This window comes from Ictalurus punctatus, chromosome 2 (assembly GCF_001660625.3).
Source record: "Ictalurus punctatus breed USDA103 chromosome 2, Coco_2.0, whole genome shotgun sequence".
NCBI classification, from domain to species: Eukaryota; Metazoa; Chordata; class Actinopteri; order Siluriformes; family Ictaluridae; genus Ictalurus; species Ictalurus punctatus.
Window position 1 is genome coordinate 4,940,821 of NC_030417.2, and position 24,958 is coordinate 4,965,778.

At 39.6% G+C, this 24,958-nt stretch overlaps 1 protein-coding gene and 1 long non-coding RNA gene across 2 annotated transcripts in view; both read left to right on the forward strand.

Moving 5' to 3' along the window:
• LOC108256982 (transcriptional protein SWT1) overlaps window positions 1–24,958 on the forward strand; it is a 102,604-nt gene that overhangs the window by 4,320 nt on the left and 73,326 nt on the right. The gene's annotated exons all lie outside the window — the stretch shown is intronic.
• Window positions 13,168–16,357, forward strand: LOC108261522 (uncharacterized). Its single transcript, XR_008398121.1, has 3 exons — window positions 13,168–13,281; window positions 13,787–13,854; window positions 15,686–16,357. It is a non-coding gene; the product is annotated as an uncharacterized LOC108261522 (long non-coding RNA).

Consider the following 24,958-nt stretch of genomic DNA (forward strand, 5'->3'; position numbering starts at 1 on the left):
CTGTGAGTTCGTCTCTATTTCCTAAACTACATAGCAAGCGTTTATGTAACACATCTCGTTTGTGCATTAATGGCTGTTATGTTAAATAAAGTTCATCAGTTAATTAAAGCAAGTATACTTTACCTGTGCATGTTGTTGTTGAATCGTCTCCCCTCAGATTTAGTGCTGCAATCACGGTCCTGCTCGCAATCTCAAAACGGCCACAAGATGGCGTCATTTATTAATTCTAAATATTATTCTAAAAAGAGCAGAAATTGGAATTACAGATTGTACGACAGATCTTGTTTTTCTCAGGCATCCTAGTCCGCACACTTGTTGGACTAGTAACCAATAAAACTCACCATTATGAGGAAAATTCACTTTGCTTTTAAGCACGTGTATCAGAACTCTTTCAGTAGATGGAATTTGAACTGGAATGAAATGAAGCTCTTGGCCTGTATCTGTGTGATTTGATGCACTCTGCTGATGCCACGTGATTGGCTGATTGCATCACTGCATGAATGAGCATAAATGTTCCTAATAAAGTGGTCAGTGAGTATGTCTGCGTTAGTACGTGCGTGGGTGGGTGGGTGGTGTCAACATCCTCTATAAAGAAGAGTGAAAGATGATATACTTGGAGTTACTTCTCATATCTGCAAATGTAATATTTGAAAAATACCAAAAAAAATCTAGTTATATATTTATTAATTAGAATACTTGGTTCAAGGTGGGATTTTTTATTTGGTGAGCCTTTCAATGCAGAAAACTGTTTTAGTGTTTAGTGTATTTTTATTTTGCATTTTGGACAGTTTTTCCATCGCTCTAGTACTACAACACGACTACTATTGATATAAAGAGAAAAAATATGTAAACTTGATCATTCAGATTTAAACAGTATTTGATTTTTGACAGCAAGGAGATCGGGTTTAACTGGTTAAGTAACTCTTTCTGTGCTGCATCTCTGGGGTTCCCGACGCTGCTGGTTCCCTGGGTGGTTCTACAAGGGCTGGACTCGTTAAAAAGCAGGAAACTGTCAAAGGCCAGCTGTGGACTACATCTACACCTCCCTGAAGAACCAGGAGCCACGTCTATGGAGCCAGTCCATGCAGCAAGTGTCTCACGCTGCCTGTGAGCTGCTGATTTTGTGTGTTTGTGTGTTTTTTTATTTGTTCTTTGTATGAATGCATGCAGCAGCTCACCAGGTGATGGCGCTGTTTGTTAACATTGTTTCAGGCAGGCTGAACGTGGAGGATAATGGCGATCTGGTGCTGCAGTGCTGTCTCCAGTACAAGACGTATCCAGAGGGCACTATCATGCTGTGCACGTAAGCCGTACATTCAAGACTCAGAATTGTTCAGGCATCTTTAGGAGGACATCTTTGGGGGTCACATCTGGAATTGTTTGCTAATCACGCGTTGAACAAAAGACCTTGTTTTTATCTTCTGATTTGCTCACAGTGGTCTGCTGGACACCTTTGGATATTTGAATAGTGCTTTTAACAATAAACAATATCACAATACACAATAATCTGTTACGAGCATTTACATTTTTAATGAGCGAGAGAGAGGGAGAGTCATTAACTGTTTAATGTTTAATTATTAATGGAATACGTAAAAATAAATAAATAAATAAATAAAATGGATTTGATTGAGGTATTAACACAACATATCTGGTGTAACTTTAGTAATAATAAGGGATGTCATGTTTAAATAGCAGCCCTGATATCAGATAGTGCTGTAATAATTCATTATATTCTAAAAAGTCAAACAGTCCTGAAGCATATTATGAAGAAGAGTCCTGGGATAGTCTGATCTAAGTATGAGTCCAGCAGCAGTTCTTAGGTACAAATGTACAAAGGTGAGATTATCCACTGAGATTACCCTGAGGTTTAACTCTAAACTGTTTTTGGTTCTTTTTTGTTTTTGACTTTTTCTTTCATCGTTTCCATTATTTTATAGCAACGATAAGAACCTGTGCAGTAAAGCTCTGCTGAGCGGAGTCAAGGCCCTGATTAATGGGCGTTCCCTAAAGTGGTTCTCATCCTATTTATATAGGAGAACCTTTGCTGTGGAATTAGTGAGCTCTATTTCCTGCTCTCAGCCGATCTCATCTGGGGTTCCTCGAGGTTCTTGTCTTGGCCCTGTGCTGTTTTCTCTATATATGCTCCCTTTGGGATTAAACTCTCAAACACAGTGTAGCATATCATTGTTATGTAGACCATACCCAGTTGTATCTGCCTCTGAAATGTAATGATTACTCCAAACTGTCATGTATCCGGAAACTCTGGACTCGAGTTCCCATCAGACACTGCACTGCACTACATGTCACATGACCACCTGCACCTGATTCACGTTTCTGTTAATGAGCACTCTTGTGTATATAGCCACTGTCTGCACTGTTTCTCTGTCTTTCGTTGTCTTAGACTTCCGTGTTCCATGTCACTGTGTTTTGTTTCATGCCATAGTGGTTTGCCTATTTGTCTTAGTGTCTTTGTTTTTGTTGTGTATTTGTTTAATAAACATTCTTATCTGCGATTGCTTCCGAACCCATCCTTGATTCGTGACACAAACTTGCATCTCTGCTTGATTATTTGGATGAAATAAAGGTGTGGATGGCATCCAGTTTTTTGCAGCTTAATGAGCCAAAATCTCTAATGGTGTTTTTTGGTCCAACAAAGTTAGTCAGACAGCTTTCTCTACATCTGGGCCCTTTATTCACCAATGTTAGGAATGTTAGGTGAGGAACCCTGGTGTGATTTTTGATTCTGAGCTGAAATGTGAAAAACAAATAAACTCTTTCCCCTGATTGGTTCTCATATGTAAATTCTGTGTTTTCCCTCCTTAGTAGAATTTGTTTTACTGAGTATTTATTATCTGATGTATTCTGCATGCTAGATTCTTGTTTTGTACCCTTTCTAATTTTCTGGTTTTTGTTTGTTTGTTTGTTTGTTTGTTTGTTATTTATCTTGTGAGCAAACATAATGAGCCCAATGAACCTAATTAGCTGTAGACCATCTGTAGTAGCAGCTTTATAGCACAAGATGTCGCTATTTAGCCGCTTAGCCTTAGCTCACTTCCGTCTACTGGTGTGTGGGACTCGGTCCATCAGGTTTCCTAGGGGTCATCTAACAATCTTCACTTGATATCATAAAGTATAGAAACATTAATGCGAGGAGAAACTTTACACATTCAAAACACTTAGATTAATTTATAATGCATTCATTTGTTTATTTAGGTAAAATTTCATTTAAAGTAAATGCTACAAGCAAGCATTAAGAAAATGATGCCTAAGAAAGATAATGCTGATACTATGAAGTAAGATAAAACCACCACATGAGATATATCTAAAAAAAAAAATTTTTTATTTTTTTTTAGAATAAATATTAATGCATATAAAAAGTAAATTGAGTCATGGAAAGAGTGATGAAATCACAATTCAAAAAGAAAAAATGAGACCGCGGTTGTTGTGGTTTCCTGTTAATCACACTATATAACAGAGAGACACTCAGGCAATGTGAGTGTGTGTTGTCACTTTGAGGGACTGGTGTGTGTGTGTGCAGAAGAATCAGTAATGATGAAGTGCTTGTATCTTTTGTCTGCTGTGTTTCACGTCGCTGCAGGTGAGTGAAGTTATTTTCTATTTTCTATTACAGAAAGGAGAGAGAATATTAGCCAGTTCTTAGTTCAGCTGCTTTGTGTTTAGTTCATGTGGTTTCTGTCCAGACTGGGTTTACAGTAGGCCGTAGTTCAGCCCTGTTCCTGAACAACCAAATTGTCCAAAGACAGCAGCTAATCTGTTCAGCTTTGATCATGTGGATTTTTTCTTCCTGATTAACTTCAGTCTAAAATGTACTGATGAAGAGAGGTGGGTGAATGAATAAGGAGGAATCTACAGTGAGATTATTTTACATCCCTAAAATACTTACAGTGTATGTTTTTACACATTTACTGAGTTACATCTCTCACAATCTCTGTCTTATTGAATGTATCTATAATAACTCATATAAAGTGTAATAGAAAAGTTCTTTTCCTGTAACCTGTACGTCACGTCTTCATTCTGGTCTTAGCTGTAAATAGATGCGTGTGACTTTCACACCTTTTTCTGCTGTCCCTCTGTCAGTGACCATCTTCACTTCCTGCATCATGCCGTATGTATGTATGTATGTATGTATGTACGTATATAACGAGCGAGAGAGAGATTTTTTTTTTAATTAGTTGCATGCCTTTATCAATACTGTCTTCACATTTTCAAAATTTACAACAGTGGTCTACGTGGACTGAACTGCGTCACTCTCATTACTTATAAAAAAAAAATTGTTGTAAAAGTAAATAAACTATTTTTTTTTAAAAACAATAACAGTTAATTTCCAGTTTAGCGTTACACAGCTGTTGTGTTTTTTATTCATTTCCATCTATACAAAAGGGGAACTCTGTGGATCTATGAGCAGTGTGGTGATGCAGTGGGTAGCGTTGTCTCCTCACAGCTCCAGGGTCCCCGCTTCAGTCCTGAGCTCGGGCTTCTGTCTGTGTGGAGTTTCTGTGCTTGTTCTCCCCATGTCCATGTGGGTTTCCTCTGGGTTCTCTGGTTTCCTCCCACCTTCTAAAATACACCTGTCGCTGGACTGACCAAGATAAATTGCCTCTAGTTATAATTGTGTGCATGTGTGTGTGTGTGCGTGTGTGTGCGTGTGTGTCTTTTGCCTTTTGAGGAGGTTAACAAACTGATCCACCTTACATTGTTCAGAGAAAAACAGAGAATCACATGTAGACACAAGTCATAAAAATAAGCATACATACCAACAGTCAAAAAAATAATTAAAAAGTAAAGTAAAAGCGAACCTAAAAAAGATAAGTAACGTTACAATGATGGACTCCATTGTGATGTGCCAGAGAGATTTTCTTCCTGTTTTCTTCTAAACAAAAAGCTGCATCGTAATGACGTAAGCGTGTTCAGGCCCAGAACGTTAAGCACAATGTGAGTGCAGGTCAGCGGGGGGTGGGGTGGGGGTTAATTGTGCTTGGGCACAGTACAAGGCAACCGGGCCTAGTGTGAGTACGCCCTAAATTGAGGGAACAAGTTTGAGTACAGTCGACTTATTGGGGTTTTCAGTGTGTTACCTGATATGAGTGTTTTTCAGGTCATTGTGTTATGAATGAAAAGGTGCTCCTGTGGATGGAGAGAGAGCGAGAGAGAGAGAGAGAGAGAGAGAGAGAGAGAGAGAGAGAGAGAGAGAGAAAGAGAGAGAGTGTGTGTTCTAGTAGAATGAGTTGATTTTGAGGCGTGTATGAAGTGTTTGGTGGTTTTAGTGCATGTTGGATGTGAGGGTAACTGCTGTACTGAGCTTCATGTTGATGAAGAGAAGGGTTTTGAAAAAGGGACCTCAGTGTTGTGAAAGGTATGTAACCACGTGTAAAAAAGATTGTAAGGGATGTATGACCGTGTGCGTGTTGAGTGTGGAGTATTACTCAGTATTCTCTGTGCATGGCACAATGTTGGTTAACTGATGCTGAGAGAAAGAGGAAGTAGCCATTCTCCCATCAGCCCCCATGCTGCCCTGGCCACAATCATGTGGTTACTCTGACATGCTGAGTGTCTCACACTGGCTCTAACATGAGAACACTAGTTATGTGCACAACTGTGACTCCAGATAACTTGCAGAGGTGTAAGAATCACACAGATACCTTCCTGTGTGTGTGCATGCTGAGACCAGGGGCGTGGCTAGGGCTAATTTTGATGTGATTACAGTGAGCAAGAACACACACACACACACACAGAGGTGCTTTAAAGTTTGTGAACCTTTTAGAATTTTCTATATTTCTACATAAATATGACTTAAAACATCATCACATTTTCACACAAGTCCTAAAAGTAGATAAAGAGAACCCATTTAAATAAATGAGACAAAAATATTATACTTGGTCATTTATTTATTGAGGAAAATGATCCAATATTACATATCTGTGAGTGGCAAAAGTATGTGAACCTTTGTTTTCAGCATCTGGTGTGACCCCCTTGTGCAGCAATAACTGCAGATAAACGTTTGCAGTAACTGTTGATCAGTCCTGCACATCGGCTTGGAGGAATTTTAGCCCGTTCCTTAGTACAGAACAGCTTCAGCTCTGGGATGTTGGTGGGTTTCCTCACATGAACTGCTCGCTTCAGGTCCTTCCACAACATTTCTATTGGATTAAGGTCAGGACATTGACTTGGCCATTCCAAAACATTAACTTTATTCTTCTTTAACCGTTCTTTGGTAGAAGGACTTGTGTTTAGGGTCTTTTTCATGCTGCATGACCCACTTTCTCTTGAGATTCTGGAGATTCAGTTCATGGAGATGTCCTGACAACGTCCTTTAAAATTCGATGGTATAATTCAGAATTCCATCAATTGTTCCATCAATGATTGCAAGTCGTCCTGGACCAGATGCAGCAAAACAGCCCCAAACCATGATACTACCACCACCATGTTTCACAGATGGGATAAGGTTCTTATGCTGGAACGCAGTGTTTTCCTTTCTCCAAACATAACATACTCTAAGTGATTGTAGTAGTATTTTTCAGTTTATAAAAAGTGTCATGCGTCATTTGTATTGAATTGAGAAGGAAGTTTCATCACGTTGTAATACCTCAGAACAAGTTTGTCTCCTGAAGTCTTCTGTTGTGTTGACTCGGTCCCTCAGGCTTCCTAGGGGTCATCTAACAAACTTCACTTGAGCAACTGAGAAAGAGGCACCTTAGACAGATAACAATGATACTATGAATATGATAAAACCACCACATGAAAAAATATATGAATAAATATTAATACTGCATATACAATGAAACTGAGTCATGGAAAGAGTGATGAAAGAGATTTTCAAAAATGAGAAATGACACAGCAGTTATTTCCTGAAAACCAAAGTATATAAAAGAGAGACACTCCGGTAGTGTGACTGTGTGTGTGTGTGTGTGTGTGAGCGTGTGTGTGTTTCATTGGTGTGTGTGCAGAAGAATCAGTAATGATGAAATGCTTGTATCTTTTGTCTGCTGTGTTTCACGTCACTGCAGGAGAGTGAAGTGACAGTGTGTGTGTGTGTGTGTGTGTGTGTGTGTGTGTGTGTGTGTGTGTGTGTGTGTAAGTGAGCGTGTGTGTGTGTGTGAGTGTGTGTGTGTGTGTGTGTGTGTGTGTGTGTGTGTGTGTGAGAGTGCGTGTTTCACTGGTGTGTGTGTAGAAGAATCAGTATTTCTATTACAGAAAGGAGAGAGAATATTAGTAAAATGATCAAATATAAATAGAAAAAAGTTCTTTTCCTGTAACTTGTAACTGTCACGTCTTCATTCTGGTCTTAGCTGTAAATAGATGCGTGTGAATTTCACACCTTTTTCTGCTGTCCCTCTGTCAGTGACCATCTTCACTTCCTGAATGAAATGTACTGAAGTATTTTTCTTAAAAATAAAATTTTGAAATGTTGTACTTCATATTGTATTCAGTAGATTGTGAGTTTTTGTATGTTTGTTTCTGTAGGCTGTGCTCTCTATGGTGATAATCCGACAGAAATCACAGGACACACAGGTGGATCAGTGCTGTTCCCCTGCTCCTGCTCTGACCTGCACACCAAACCTCAGAGATTCACCTGGGAGAGCTTCAGAACTGGACCTCAGACAGAAATGTTAAATGATGAACACTACCGTGACAGGCTTCATCTGTTTAATGACATTTCTCCTGCTAATCTGTCTCTGTTCATATCTGACCTGAGAGAAGAGGATCAGGGAGCCTACAGGTGCAGCACTGAGAAGGAATACAGAGACATCAGGTTTTATGTTAAAGGTAAAATATTTAAATACACAATAAAAGTTAATATTCAGTGAAAACAGACTTGATCAGTGTTCAAATGAATTATAGTTAAATATGTAACAAAAAAGTTTACTCCATTTACCAGGGTGTAGGATTTTACTCTAGAAGTCATTTTGTCAAAATCAAGTTATAAATAGCAATAAATACCGAATATGGGTATCAGACTGACCTGAACTTTGGAATGCTATCAGATTGGATTTGAGTCTAATCTATGATTTATTTTGGTAACACTGTAGTGTTCATAAATATAGACTGATTATATCATTATTGATTAATGATTACATCATTTATTAACACTTGGAAGGGTTTCATTAGCATTATATCCACTAATGTGTTTGGCAAAGTTATTCTGTATCCAGCTCTGCTGTTCTCTCTGCCAGGGAAGTAGTCCTGTATCTGTGACTTCAAAGCTTGTAGGTGCGTTGCCATAGCAACTGCTGTCAGCATCGTCCAAAACAGTCTTTAAATCCGTGGTCATTCTCTTAGCAGCTAATGCCTCTCTGTGAATGCAGCAATGTATGTGAGTGAGCAGTGGGGCCGAGTCTCTGACCTGCTTCACCAGTCCACTGTGTTGCTCCATCATAGAGCGAGAACCATCAGTGCTGAGTCCAACACACTTTGTCCTGCTGATTGTTGTATCCAGTCTTTTGGGTGGTGCCCTGTTCCTTTCAGGGTAGCGCCTCGGTGTCTGGGGAGTACCATGAGGGTTCTTTTCGAGGGAGACTGTTTCTGTTGCAGGTGTCGTACATTTGTCAGTGTCACGATCAGAATCAAGTGATAAGTCTGCTGGACACACTCTGTCTGTTTCATTGAATGCAGACTGTTCAGGGTTGTTCTTTGGCTGAGCATCCAGTATTTGATTGTCTCTACATATGCTCTCCAATTTCCACTTCGTACATCAGTGGTCCAGCTCTTGTGTCTATCCGCCCAGGTATCCACTTGTTCTCTCGATAATCACACGCTAAAACTTGCTGTCCAACATCAAAACTCCTTGCTGCTTTACTTGTCAACTTGCTGAACTGTTTATTCTGCACTTCTCACCATAAGTTAGGATTTAGAAGGTCAAAGCGAGATCTCAGTTGTCTGTTCATGAACAGCAGCGCCGTCGTCTGGTTTATTGTTGCATGCACATTAAACTACGTGAAGTTTTCAAAACTCTTTTTCTGTGTGTGTGAGAGTGTGTGTGCGCGTGTATATTTTACATACGCACGGATTTTCTTATCTATCTCTGCAGGCTCACTTCGCTCGGGTCCTCTCGACACCAAGTTTTTTCAACTATTGTAAAAGAGGGTTTTCTTTTTAATTTCTATCTTTTCTGTTTTAGTCTAATATAATTTTCCAACAGTTTCTGGAGAAGATACTCCTCAAAACAGAAATAGTCTTTTCTGAGGTGGTAGATTTCATTGGTATGACCTCGGGCCACTTTGAATGAGCATCCACAGCAATTAGAAACGTGGAAGTCTTGTATGGCCCAGCAAAGTCAGTATGCACCCTTTGCCATGGTGCAGACAGTCACTTCCACGGATGTAAGGTTTCCTGAGAATGTACATTTTGAATGTTATGACGTCCTGAACAGGATTTTGTGAGATCCTCGATCCGTCTATCTATAAAAGCAAGCAATCCTTGATCCGTCTATCTATTCCCTGCCACCACACGTAGCTACGAGCGAGGCTTTTCATCTTGACTGTACCCAGATGACCCTCCTGTAGGTTCTCTAACATTCTAGTACGAAGCTTAGCGGGAACTGTAACACGAGAGCAACACATCAGAGTTCCTTGGCGTACAGACAGTTGCTCACATCTCACTGAAAACTCTGGGATCATAACATTTCCATGAGCTGGCCAACCATGTGGCTGACATCACCAGAATTTCCTTCCTGGGGTTGAAGATGGACACAGGGGGCTGGTGGTCTGTCACTAAGATGAACTTTTGGCCATAAAGGTTGTGATGGAACTTCTTTATGCCCCATACTAGACTAAGGGCCTCTCGATCGATCTGTGCATAATTGCGTTCTGCACTCGTCAGAGATCTTGAAGCGAACGCAATCAGACGCTCAGATCATAGTGTGTGACAAAACGGCACCAATGCCATATGGAGACGCCTCACATGCCAGTCTGTCTGTAACAGTGCATTAAGTGGTTGCAGTACTGTAGCAAGGTTTGGGAGAAATTTGTGATAATAGTTTACAAGGCCCAAATATGATCTAAGTTGTGACACGTTTTCCGGTCTAGGTGCCTGCAGCACAGCTTCAACTTTCTCCTGTGATTTGTGTAAGCCATGTTTGTCAATGACATGTCCACAATATGAGATTTCACTCTTGAAAAACTCACACTTCTCTCTCTTTGCCTGTAGACCATACACGTTTAGCCTGGTAAGTACTTTGCTGACGTTTTGGAGATGTTGTTCATCATTCTTGCCTGTCACAATTATGTCGTCAAGATAACACTGTGTTCCCGGTATATCTTGAAGAACCTGATCCATTGCTCTTTGCAAAATGTCTGGAGCCGATGCCACACCAAACACAAGACGATTGTACTGGTACAATCCCTTATGAGTGTTGATGGTTAGAAACTTCCTGCTTGACTCCTCAACGTCCATTTGGAGATATGCCTGTGATAAGTCAACCTTTGAAAACTTCTCCCCTCCTGCCAGAGATGAGAAAATATCTTCAGTTCGTAGTAGGGGGTACTGCACAGTGTGCAGTACAGGGTTAATACTCACTTTGAAGTCCCCGCATATGCGAACACCTCCACCTTTCTTGATTATCGGCACGATGGGTGTAGCCCAATCACTCCAGTCAACCTTGGAGAGAATGGCAGATGCCTCCAAGCTTTGAAGTTCAGCATCTACTTTAGGACGTAGTGCATAGGGCACTGGACGTGCTTTATGAAATCTCGCCGTCGCTGTTTCATTTGATTAAATTTTCGCCTTCATGCCTTTAAGTTTACCAATGCCTTTTCCAAACACTTTTGCATTAGCATTCAGGAGCTGTGACAATCTTTGGTCAGAGCTACAGTTTGTGCTGTTAAGGCCTGTTGATGATGTGTTCAGGGCTTTGATGGTATGCCAGTCAAGCTGGATTTTTCTCAACCACTCCCGTCCAAAAAGAGTGGGCCCTCCACTTTTCAACACATAAATCTGAATCTACCTTCAGTTTGCCTTTAGGAGACACCTTTTCGCCTGTGTACGTCTTTAACATGACTGAGGTCTTTTCTAACGGTAGCTTTAAAAACAGTCTGTTGTAGACAGCTTCAGAAATCACAGACAAAGCTGAGCCTGTATCCAGCTCCATTTTAAGTTTTACACCAGACACATTTGTTGTTATATATATTATTTTCCTGTCTATTTCAGTCATGCTATGCAGTTCTAGGCATGACAGATCATCTTCGTCAGAGCCTGTGTTCTCTGATTTGTTTTCACATTCAGACACTTTGTGCACTTGTTTAGTTTTGTATTTGAAACCTTTGTATTTGAAAGGTTTTCCTTGTTGGCTGTGCTTTTTGTCTGTTTCGCACACTCTGTCTACGTGGCCTTGTCTGTGACACCTTCTACAGACTTTTTCCTTGAACCAACAATCATTTGCATTATGAGAGGATTTACCACATCTATAACATTTCTACCTTTTTGCACCATTTAGGGACATTTTGTGCATTTCATTTTCTACAGTCTTCTTTTGTAGCCCCGATGCATCCGTGGCTGCTGTTTCCATTGAAATGGCAATGGCCTGATATTCTCAGAAATATTTTAATTATTTTGATTTAATTTGATTGATTCAGCCTAAGCCCCAGTATCAGAGTCCTGATATTGGATTCATGTAGAGAATTTAAACAGGTGATTGGCTCATCCTTTAAAAATCTCTTCTGATCTGCAGCAGAAAATGTTGTCATTTACAAGCAGGGAATATTAATAATTGTAGTACTTCTATTATTAACTGTAAATGTTATGTTTACAGACTGAAGCACTTGATTTAGCCTCGGCCCCAGTTTGGGAAGCACTGGTGTACAGAAATGTTTCACTAGACTACAAGTTATATCAACTTAACATGAACATTGATAAACACAGTCTATACATCAGCTGACGCTTTAGGAAGTCTTTTAAATACATGTCTTTATAAATATTTATTTAGGTTCATGTCAGTTGTTTTGAAGGGTTTATGTAATGGAGTATACTGTGGCAGACACATCCAAATCGTAAGGCAAGTTCAAGGTCAAAACAGGCGAGGGGTCAGGCGATCTGTAAACGGGTATAAATAAGATGAAGCAAATGAGCAAAACGAGAAACCAGGAACAGGGTCAAATAACATGAGACGAGAACAGCTGAGACTTCAGGAAAGAACCAATAACATAACAGGGATGGAGGCAGAACAGAAACCAAAACAAAACACACATGTCACAGTAAACAAAGTCAACGACAACCCGGAAGTGCACGCTGTGAATTCTCCGGCACAGGGAACTGAGAAATAAAGTTCAGTTACAGACTTGCAGCTCTGTGTGAGTCCAATCTTATATCTCCTCTCATTAAACAACACAAAATCATGTAGCCCTATGAAGATGTCCCTTAAGTAATGTCTTATCTTCATTTATAAGATAAGGTACATGCCAAAATGTTGATAACTATTTTTTGTTTTTATGCAAAGTGAAATATATTAATTGTGATTATATTATTTCCAATTGAAAGCGCATCATTACCTGAATTAATAATTAATAATTCAAATCAATATTAAAAATATTAAAGATTTAGCAGTTATTAAAATAAAAATAAGCCAGTATAGGTTCAATGTGATTGGCTCATCCTTTAAAAATCTCTTCTGTTTGCAGCCGAAAATGTTGTGATTTACAAGCAGGGAATATTAATAATTGCAGTACTTCTATTATTAACTGTAAATGTTATGTTTACAGGCTGTGAGCTGGTGAAGACAGGGGTAGAGGACGTGACTGTGTTCACAGGAGAGTCTGTAGTTCTGCCCTGCGTCTGCACTGACCTACAGGACAAACCAAAGTCTGTAAAATGGGAGTTTAATAGAATCAATCACTTTCAGGAAATTTACCCTGAACAGACTGGACGTCACAGAAACAGAGTCAAACTGGTCAGTAACAACGCTCCAGGAGACCTCTCTCTACTCATATCAGACCTGACTGAAGAGGACCAGGGACTCTACAGATGTTCTGTACAGGCTGATAGCAGAGATGTCAGATTATCTGTTAAAGGTACATGTTTTCATTAATGACTGTGAGCATGCTTTACTCCAGTGTCATGTGCCATATTACTAACAGTGATAAAAACAGTCATTAGTTTTAATAAGTTTGGTCTTTTCAGCAGGAAGAAGAGAAACTTCAACACACTTGAGGGAAACAGACACAACACGTCCATCAGAACCGCCTCAGACTACAACGACAAACTCTCCACCTGCATCATCCTCAACAACACTGGAACAAGATAAACAGCAAACACACAGCAGCCTCCCTCCAGGTGCCAAAACTTTTCATCAGCAATGAAAAAAATACTGTATTCTTACATTTAGTTTTGTTTTATTACACAGTTTTCTGCATTCGTGTGGCTTTGCTGCTGCTGACACTCAGTGTAATGGTATTTATTTGTTGGGGATGCAGAAGCACAACACACACACACACACACACACAGCAGTTTTTTAACACACACACACAGTTTTTTAAAGGTTACCTGATGCAATTTCACGTCTAGATTAGATCCTTGGTTATTTAACTCGCTATTTTGGCTCCAAATCAGATTTGGAGATTAAATGAAGAATTTGTGATCAGACTTACACATTTACATGAACATGGGTTTACATTAACTTAACCACATCATTCAATTCATGCTGAAAGAAAACTAAATGTTTTGTTTTACTCAGTATTATTGTGTGTGAGTTCAAACAGCACAGCATGTCTCCTCACCTTACTAGAGAAACCACTTACAAACCACTAGAGGTGTGATTTCTGAGGTCTTTTCTCTTTAGGACGAAGATGTGGAGAGGACGTGATGACTGAAGGACATCAGGACTGTGAGGGAAAGCTGGAGGATCGGGTTAGTACACGTAAAATAACAGTTATTACAGATTACACACATGTAACACACATGCTCTCATTGAACAGTGAGTTATAGGAAAATATCTTCTGCTGCTTCTATCAGAACAACACATGGTGTAAAGAAAGAAGTCAGATTTGGAGATTTTTGTCGTCTTTACAGGATTTTACTTGCTTCTTAGAGTCAACACCAACAGCCACAGTATTGTCACTGTTTGTGTGTTACAGTGAGGGAAAAAAGTATTTGATCCCCTGCTGATTTTGTACGTTTGCCCACTGACAAAGAAATGATCAGTCTATAATTTTAATGGTAGTTGTATTTGAACAGTGAGAGACAGAATAACAACAAAAAAAATCCAGAAAAACGCACGTCAAAAATTTTATAAATTGATTTGCATTTTAATCAGAAAGATCAGAAAGATTTCTGGCTCCCAGGTGTCTTTTATACAGGTAACGAGCTGAGATTAGGAGCACTCTCTTAAAGGGAGTGCGCCTAATATCAGTTTGTTACCTGTATAAAAGACACTGAAGCAATCAATCAATCAGATTCCAAACTCTCCACCATGGCCAAGACAAAAGAGCTCTCCAAGGATGTCAGGGACAAGACTGTAGACCTACACAAGTCTGGAATGGTCTACAAGACCATTGCCAAGCAGCTTGGTGAGAAGGTGACAACAGTTGGTGCGATTATTCACAAATGGAAGAAGCACAAAAGAACTGTCAGTCTCCCTCGGCCAGGGGCTCCATGCAAGATCTCACCTCGTGGAGTTGAGAACATGAGAACAGTGAGGAATCAGCCCAGAACTACACGGGAGGATCTTGTCAGTGGTCTCAAGGCAGCTGGGACCATAGTCACCAAGAAAACAATTGGTAACACACTACGCCGTGAAGGACTGAAATCCTGCAGCGCGCGCAAGGTCCGCTGTTCAAGAAAGCACATATACATGCCCGTCTGAAGTTTGCCAATGAACATCTGAATGATTCAGAGGACAACTGGGTGAAAGTGTTGAGGTCAGATGAGACCAAAATGGAGTTCTTTGGCATCAACTCAACTCGCCGTGTTTGGAGGAGGAGGAATGCTGCCTATGACCCCAAGAACACCATCTCCACCGTCAAACATGGAGGTGGAAACATTATGCTTTGGGGGTGTTTCTCTGCTAAGGGGACAGGACAACTTCACCGCATCAAAGGGACGATGGATGGGGCCATGTACAGTCAAATCTTGGGTGAAAACCTCCTTCCCTCAGACAGGGCATTGAAAATGGGTCGTGGATGGGTATTCCAGCATGACAATGACCCAAAACACACGGCCAAGGCAACAAAGGAGTGGCTCAAGAAGAAGCACATTAAGGTCCTGGAGTGACCTAGCCAGTCTCCAGACCTTAATCCCATAGAAAATCTGTGGAGAGAGCTGAAGGTTCGAGTTGCCAAACGTCAGCCTCAAAACCTTAATGATTTGGAGAAGATCTGCAAAGAGGAGTGGGACAAAATCCCTCCTGAGATGTGTGCAAACCTAGTGGCCAACTACAAGAAACGTCTGACCTCTGTGATTGCCAACAAGGGTTTTTAAACCAAGTACTAAGTCATGTTTTGCAGAGGGGTCAAATACTTTTTTCCCTCATTAAAATGCAAATCAATTTATAACATTTTGACGTGCGTTTTTCTGGATTTTTTTGTTGTTATTCTGTCTCTCACTGTTCAAATAAATCTACCATTAAAATTATAGACTGATCATTTCTTTGTCAGTGGGCAAACGTACAAAATCAGCAGGGGATCAAATACTTTTTTCCCTCACTGTATATGTGTAATTTTCATGTTCTGTCTTTCCACAGCCTGAACCTGACGTTGTCACTTTCTGTACTAAATAACACATGAACACAGCCGGAGCAGCACGAGTTCAGATCAACGCTGGAGAGAAAACTGAATATAGCAGCATTATAACAATCTAATCCAAAATAAATATAGACACGTTCTCAGATATTATAGAATAATGCTGAAAACATATATTAAATACACACCATGGCCTAGCACAAGACTCACTCTGCTGGATTTATTTTTATAAGTATGTGAAATTTTGCTATTTAAAAAATCAGATTCAGACATATACGCGCGCGTGTGTGTGTGTGTGTGTGTGTGTGTGTGTGTGTGTGTGTGTGTGTGTGTGTGTGTGTGTGTGTGTGTGTGTGTGTGTGTGTGTGTGTGTGTGTGTGGTGGTTCCAGATAATTGTGTTCTCTTCACCTTCATTTATATTAGCTAAGGGTATTGTTCTGCATTCACTTTGTCTATTAATCATTAAAAACTGCTGATGGATAATCTTGCAAATTATATTTTGAATGTACGTGTTATTTTATATCTTATGTGTACCATTCTTACGTATATGAGATTAAGAAATAAATGCTCTAGGAGGCTTTTGCATAAATAGACTGCTATAGAGGTTCTTGTTTGTGACTTTTTTAAAACTTTGAGTAAGAATAAAAAAGGAGGATTGTTGAATCTGCCTGAACTGAACGTGTATTTCTATTCTTTCCCCCTAACACTCCTTACAATTTGTTCACTTTTTTCACAATTAGTTACATGCTTTTAATAATAATGCATTTACTGAAAAGTGATGTGCTTCATTTACATGATTCAAATGTATACAGCATATTCACAGAATAAAATAATTACATCAACACAATTATTTGCAAAAGAATGTAAACTGAAAGAGTGAAATTGTGTTGGTGTAATATATATTTTGTTCATGCAGGAATGAAGAAATCATTTGAAAAGTGGATCACTTTTTTCAGTGCTTGATTGATGTTGTACTTGCATATGTGAGTCTATATGTGTAGTGAAAATACATACTTATACCACAGCGCTGTAGAATCCTCGATTCTGATTGGCTGACAGACGTTCTGAGGCGTGCAATTATTTTTCAGTAGATACACAGCTAAAGTAGTTCCAGTCAGATCTTGACCGCATTACAGTTCCATATCACTTCGCCAAATTCACTGAAGTAACGGAAAAGTTAGCCTACTGTCCACCACAGCACACACATTTAACCACAAACAAAATGACAGAAAATATCGATTCTCCACAAATAAGTAATAATTGACGATGAGCCGTTGAATTATTGTAAAAATAATGTGCACCGGAGGTGGTAATACGACCATGAGGTGAAGAGGAGGATTGAGCCATTGACATGCAGTTATTGAGGGGGGAGAGAGAGAGTATCATTATTTATTTATTTATTTATTTATTTATTTATTTATTATATTTTCTGCAGGAATTAAAAAAACGAACAAACCCTGTAAACAAGTAGGCTTATCGATATTTATTTATTTATTTGTTTGTTTGTTTGTTTGTTCGATTGTTTGTTTGTTCTATTTTTATATAATCATGTCTCTCTTTCTCTCTCTCTCTCTCTCTCTCACTCTCTCTCTCTCTCTCTCTCTCTCGCGCGCTCTCCAATAACTTCAAATAAATGGCTCAATGTAGCAGTGGGGGGCTGCGGGGGGAGGCTGCGGGGGGGGGGGGGGGGGGTGCAAATTGTTTTCAAGAAAAAAACCGGACAGGGCATCATTTGGGTTCTCTGTGTATTTTATTGCTTTTCTAATAGAATGTACAGAAATGAAAAACCCCGCTTTCCCTTTCCCTCTGTATTTTCTTTTTTCTGGGGAGAGGCGGAGCTTAGCCTGCCTTTTATCTTTTAGCTGTCAGTGCAGACCAGTGTTGCTAACTTAGCGACTTTTCAGACCCCTTTAGTGACTTTATTGCAAAAAAAAAAAAAAAAAAAAAAAAAGCGTCTAACGACAAATCTAGCGACTTTTTGGTGGAGCCGTGTGGCTCACATAACGACAAAAACACTTTTTATTTTGAATGAAATGTTTTGGGTAAGTTTCTGCATTCTGCAGACATGCAATAGAGTTCTGATGTTCCAGCAAACAGTTGTGACTATTGAACGTACAGTTTAGAGGATGTTAAGACTGTTTTGTGCCAACGCGATTGAGAACAAGTGTAATTATCATTTTATACACAGTATATTTTAAAAAGCTGATTACTTTGTAATTTGACTGAATTATACATAAATGTGCCACTGTGCAGTGACAAAAGAAAATCTTGTTCAGATTAGACAACAATATGAGGGTGGGGAAATTATTTTTGACTGAACTAATTGTTTGAAATTGTTTTTATTTGAACACATTGTAAAGAAATCTTGGAATAATAGTTCTAAATGTTTTTGTTTTACCTTTTTATAGATGGGTAGCAAAATGCCTCCAGCACCAGAAGATTTGCCATTACATTCAAGAAACCACCTTCCTCCTACAATTTCATCTGGAACCTCAGCAAATCCAAAAGATGTTCATGCTTTAATACACAGGGTAAAGGGTGTAGAAGGTCTTTTGGCTGTGTTCATGGATAGCAGCATAATTCAATCTACTCTGAAGATGGAATTTGTAAATGAGAATGCTGTAGATGATGCAGGAGTGTACAGAGAAGTTTACACTGCATTCTGGGATCAGTTCCTTGAACAATGTGAAGGGGAAGATGAGCGTGTTCCTAGACTGAGACCAGACTTCTGTGGAGCTGAATGGGAGGCAGTAGGAAGGATCTGGGTAAAAGGATTACTTGACCTTGGTGTTCTGCCACTGAGGCTTTCCAGTGCTTTCATTTTAGCATGCATGCATGGAATTGACTCAGTCAGTGATGATGTCCTGATGTCATCTTTCCACAACTACCTCTCTCTGACTGAACGATCTGCCATTGCAAAGGCTCATCATCGCCCACTGGAGGAATGTGATGAAGAGGATTTGCTTTACCTCTTGAGAAGAAAGGGCTCTCATTGCATCCCTCAAAAACACCATGGAAGTTGCCATACAAACGATGGCTCATAAAGTAATTCTTCAAGAGCCCAAATATATAATAGAATATATATTCCTTGCGCAGAAACCCCCACCAGTACTCCATCCTTCGGTTGGCAGTACTTGCACCATCCAAATAGCTGTCAAGAGTTTCATCTGCATGATTGATGTAAAGGAAACGCTGATCCCCCCTAACAACTCTTGGGCATCCTCCCAAACGCTCCACCGCTTCAATATAGTAACTGCCTATTAACTTTGGATCGCTACTAGTTGTGTATGCATTAATCCAGATAATCTTCCTCAAAAAGCCGTCAATGCAACCATTAATACAAATGCCATATGGTTTTAACTTATCGTATGAGTCCAAATGCCAAATAATGTTGGGTCCCTTAGAAAAGTAGTTGTGCCGCCTGAGAGGTCTGGCTCTCCTCACTGTAACTCCTGTAGGGTCCAGTTCCTTCAGCACCAAGCGCACATGCTCTTGTCTCACACACAGACCCTTCTCTCTGCATCTGGCGTACATCTATCTGTACCCATGAAGTTGCCTAGAGGACTGCAGCTGATTACGGATGCATGAAGGAAAAATCGGAAGTAAACAAACACTCTCGCGGCCGCGAGTACAGGGCGTTGCACAACTCAGTGAAGCACTCTTCCTCACCATGTTATACATCTACCTCAACTACGAGCTCCAGCAACCAAATTCCTGAAGCCCCAACCAAAGAGCGGCCTGAGTGGAGGAAGAGCCAGAGTAAAGAGTCTAAACGTCCAGCATCCTGCTACTGCCACGCTGCCATCTTGGATTACTCAGTGACCACGAGAAGACTTGAACATGCCGACGTTGGCAGCCGAGAGAGAAAGGAGTTATTGAAGACGGGGCACAGGAAGTCAAATGATTGTTTATTTATCTTGTTTATTTATCTGTTTATTTATCTTGTTTATTTATCTTGCTTATTCTTCTTGTTTATTTTATGTACATGTTGGCATGGAACAAAAAGGAGTGGCTCTTAATTTCATTGTACATGTGTATAGTGACAATAAAAGGCATTAATTCAAAAATAAATAAATAAATAAAATGGACTTGATTGAGGTATTAACACAACATATCTGGTGTAACTTTAGTAATAATAAGGGATGTCACAAATGTTTTATTTAGCTCTGTTTATGTTTAAATAGCAGCCCTGATATCGGATAGTGCTGTTACAATTCATTATATTCTAAAAAGTCAAACAGTCCTGAAGCATATTATGAAGAAGAGTCCTGGGATAGTCTGATCTAAGTATGAGTGCAGCAGCAGTTCTTAGGTACAAATGTACAAAGGTGAGATTATCCACTGAGATTACCCTGAGGTTTAACTCTAAACTGTTTTTGGTTCTTTTTTGTTTTTGACTTTTACTTTCATCATTTCCATTATTTTATAGCAACGATAAGAACCTGTGCAGTAAAGCTCTGCTGAGCGGAGTCAAGGCCCTGATTAATGGGCGTTCCCTAAAGTGGTTCTCATCCTATTTATATAGGAGAACCTTTGCTGTGGAATTAGTGAGCTCTATTTCCTGCTCTCAGCCGATCTCATCTGGGGTTCCTTGAGGTTCTTGTCTTGGCCCTGTGCTGTTTTCTCTATATATGCTCCCTTTGGGATTAAACTCTCAAACACAGTGTAGCATATCATTGTTATGTAGACCATACCCAGTTGTATCTGCCTCTGAAATGTAATGATAACTCCAAACTGTCATGTATCAGGAAACTCTGGACTCCAGTTCCCATCAGCCACTGCACTGCACTAAATGTCACATGACCACCTGCACCTGATTCACGTGTCTGTTAATGAGCATTCTTGTGTGTATATATACACTGTGTGAACCGTTTCTCTGTCTTTCGTTGTCTTAGACTTCTGTGTTCCATGTCACTGCATTTTGTTTCATGCCATAGTGTTTTGTCTAGTTGTCTTAGTGTCTTTGTTTTGTTGTGTGTTTGTTTAATAAACGTTCTTATCTGCGATTGCTTCCGAACCCATCCTTGATTCGTGACACAAACTTGCATCTCTGCTTGATTATTTGGATGAAATAATGGTGTGGATGGCATCCCGTTTTTTGCATCTTAATGAGTCAAAATCTGAAATGGTGTTTTTTGGTCCATCAAAGTTAGCCAGACAGCTTTCTCTACATCTGGGCCCTTTAGCCACCAATGTTAGGAATGTTAGGTGAGGAACCCTGGTGTGATTTTTGATTCTGAGCTGAAATGTGAAAAACAAATAAAGTTTCCAAGAATTTCTTCCTTGGTTCCTCTGATTTTCTGTACACACCTGTCTTGTCTTTCCCTGATTGGTTCTCATATGTAAGTTCTGTGTTTTCCCTCCTTAGTAGAATTTGTTTGTTTTGTACCCTTTCTAATTTTCTGGTGTTTGTTTGTTGTTGTTTTTTTTAAAAATTATTATTATTATTTTTTTAAATCTTGTGAACAAACCTAATGAGCCCAATGAACCTAATTATCTGTAGACCAGCTGTAGTAGCAGCTTTATAGCACAAGATGTCGCTATTTAGCCGCTTAGCCATAGCTCACTTCCGTCTACTGGTGTGTGGTACTCGGTCCATCAGGTTTCCTAGGGGTCATCTAACAATCTTCACTTGATATCATAAAGTATAGAAACATTAATGCGAGGAGAAACTTTACACATTCAAAACACTTAGATTAATTTACAATGCATTCATTTGTTTATTTAGGTAAAATTTCATCTAAAGAAAAGGCTACAAGCAAGCATTAAGAAAATGATGCCTAAGAAAGATAACAATGCTGATACTATGAAGTAAGATAAAACCACCACATGACATAAAATATCTAAATTTTATTTTATTTTTTTTAGAATAAATATTAATACTGCATATAAAAAGTAAATTGAGTCACGGAAAGAGTGATGAAATCACTTCAAAAATAAAAAATGAGACAGCGGTTGTGGTTTCCTGATAATCACACTATATAACAGAGAGACACTCAGGAAGTGTGACAGTGAGTGAGTGTGTGTGTGTGTCACTTTGAGGGACTGGTGTGTGTGCAGAAGAATCAGTAATGATGAAGTGCTTGTATCTTTTGTCTGCTGTGTTTCACGTCGCTGCAGGTGAGTGAAGTTATTTTAGATTTTCTATTACAGAAAGGATAGAGAATATTAGCCAGTTCTTAGTTCAGCTGCTTTGTGTTTAGTTCATGTGGTTTCTGTCCAGACTGGGTTTACAGTAGGCCGTAGTTCAGCCCTGTTCCTGAACAACCAAATTGTCCAAAGACAGCAGTAATCTTTATACACAAGGTAAACATACACGTCATGCCTTGTGTTATAATCTCCTTATTTAGACCTGTTCAGCTTTGATCATGTGGATTTTTTCTTCCTGATTAACTTCAGACTAAAATGTACTGATGAAGAGAGGTGGGTGAATGAATAAGGAGGAATCTACAGTGAGATTATTTTACATCCCTATAATACTTACAGTGGATGTTTTTACACATTTACTGAATTACATCTCTCACAATCTCTGTCTTAGTGAATGTATCTATAATAACTCATATAAAGTGGAATAGAAAAGTTCTTTTCCTGTAACCTGTACGTCACTTCTACATCCTGGTCTTAGCTATAAATAGATGCGTCTGACTTTCACACCTTTTTCTGCTGTCCCTCTGTCAGTGACCATCTTCACTTCCTGCATCATGCCGTATGTATGTATGTATGTATGTATGTATATATATAACGAGCGAGAGAGAGATGTTTTTTTTTTTTTTCAAATTAGTTGCATGCCTTTATCAATACTGTCTTCACATTTTCAAAACTTACAACAGCGGTCTATGTGCACTGAACTGTGTCACTCTCATTACTTATAAATAAATTGTTGTAAAAGTAAATAAACTAATTAAAAAAAACAATAACAGCTAATTTCCAGTTTAGCGTTACACAGCTGTTGTGTTTTCATTCATTACCATCTATACAAAAGGGGAACTCTGTGGATCTATGAGCAGTGTGGTGATGCAGTGGGTAGCGTTGTCTCCTCACAGCTCCAGGGTCCCCGCTTCAGTCCTGGGCTCGGGCTTCTGTCTGTGTGGAGTTTCTGTGCTTGTTCTCCCCATGTCCATGTGGGTTTCCTCTGGGTTCTCTGGTTTCCTCCCACCTCCTAAAATACACCAGTAGGTGGACTGACCAAGATAAATTGCCTCTAGTTCTAATTGTGTGTGTGTGTGCATGTGTGCGTGTGTGTGTGTGTGTCCGTGCGTGCGTGCGTGTGTGTGTGTTTGCGTGTGTACGCATGCGTGTGCCTTTTGCCTTTTGAGGAGGTTAACAAACTGAGCCACCTTACATTGTTCAGAGAAAAACAGAGAATCACATGTAGACACAATCATAAAAATAAGCATACATACCAACAGTCAAAAAAATAAATCAAAAGTCAAGTAAAAGCGAACCTAAAAAAGATAAGTAATGTTACAATGATGGACTCCATTGTGATGTGCCAGAGAGATTTTCTTCCTGTTTTCTTCGAAACAAAAAGCTGCATCTTAATGACGTAAGCATGTTCAGGCCCAGAACGTTAAGCACAGTGTGAGTGCAGGTCAGCGGGGGGTGGGGGGCAGTCGTACTTGGGCACAGTACAAGACAACCGGGCCTAGTGTGAGTACGCCCTAAATTGAGAGAACAAGTTTATTCAATCAGTTGAGTACAGTCGACTTGTTGGGATTTTCAGTGTGTTACCTGATATTAGTGTTTTTCAGGTCACTGTGTTAGGAATGATAAGGTGCTCCTGTGGAGAGAGAGAGTGAGAGAGAGATAGAGAGGGATAGAGAGGGACCTCAGTGTTGTGAAAGGTATGTAACCAAGTATAAAAAAGATTGTAAGGGATGTATGACCGTGTGCGTGTTGAGTGTGGAGTATTACTCAGTATTCTCTGTGCATGGCATAATGTCGGTTAACTGATGCTGTGAGAAAGAGGAAGTAGCCATTCTCCCATCAGCCCCCATGCTGCCCTGGCCACAATCATGTGGTTACTCTGACATGCTGAGACCAGGGGCATAGCTAGGGCTAATTTTAGTCTAATGATTACAGCAAGCAAGAACACACACACACACACACACACACACACACACACACACACACACACACACACACAGAGGTGCTTTAAAGTTTGTGAACCCTTTAGAATTTTCTATATTTCTACATAAATATGACTTAAAACATCATCACATTTTCATACAAGTCCTAATATAGATAAAGAGAACCAATTTAACAAATGAGATAGAAATGTTATACTTGGCCATTTATTTATTGATGAAAATGATCCAATATTACATATCTGTGAGTGGCAAAAGTATGTGAACCTTTATTTTCAGTATCTGGCGTGACCCCCTTGTACAGCAATAACTGCAGATAAACGTTTGCAGTAACTGTTGATCAGTCCTGCACATCGGCTTGGAGGAATTTTAGCCCGTTCCTCAGTACAGAACAGCTTCAGCTCTGGGATGTTGGTGGGTTTCCTCACATGAACTGCTCGCTTCAGGTCCTTCCACAACATTTCTATTGGATTAAGGTCACGACTTTGACTTGGCCATTCCAAAATATTAACTTTATTCTTCTTTAACCGTTCTATGGTAGAAGGACTTGTGTTTAGGGTCATTGTCTTGCTGCATGACCCACCTTCTCTTGAGATTCAGGAGATTCAGTTCATGGAGATGTCCTGACATTTTCCTTTAAAATTCGATGGTATAATTCAGAAATCATTGTTCCATCAATGATGGCAAGTCGTCCTGGACCAGATGCAGCAAAACAGTCCGAAACCATAATACTAGCACCACCATGTTTCACAGATGGGATAAGGTTCTTATGCTGGAATGCAGTGTTTTCCTTTCTCCAAACATAACGCTTCTCATTTAAACCAAAAATTCTATTTTGGTCTCATCTATCCACAAAACATTTTTCCAATAGCCTTCTGGCTTGTCCATTTGATCTTTAGCAAACTGCAAAGGGGCAGCAATCTCCTTTGTTCATGCCATGATACACTTCCACAAACATGTGTTGTGAAGATCAGACTGTGATAGAGCCCTGTTCTTTACATAAAACTGAATGCTCACTCACACCTGATTGTCATCCCATTGATTGAAAACACCTGAAGTCTTCTGTTGTGTTGACTCGGTCCCTCAGGCTTCCTAGGGGTCATCTAACCAACTTCACTTGAGCAACTGAGAAAGAGGCACCTAAGACAGATATCAATAATACTATGAATATGATAAAACCACCACAT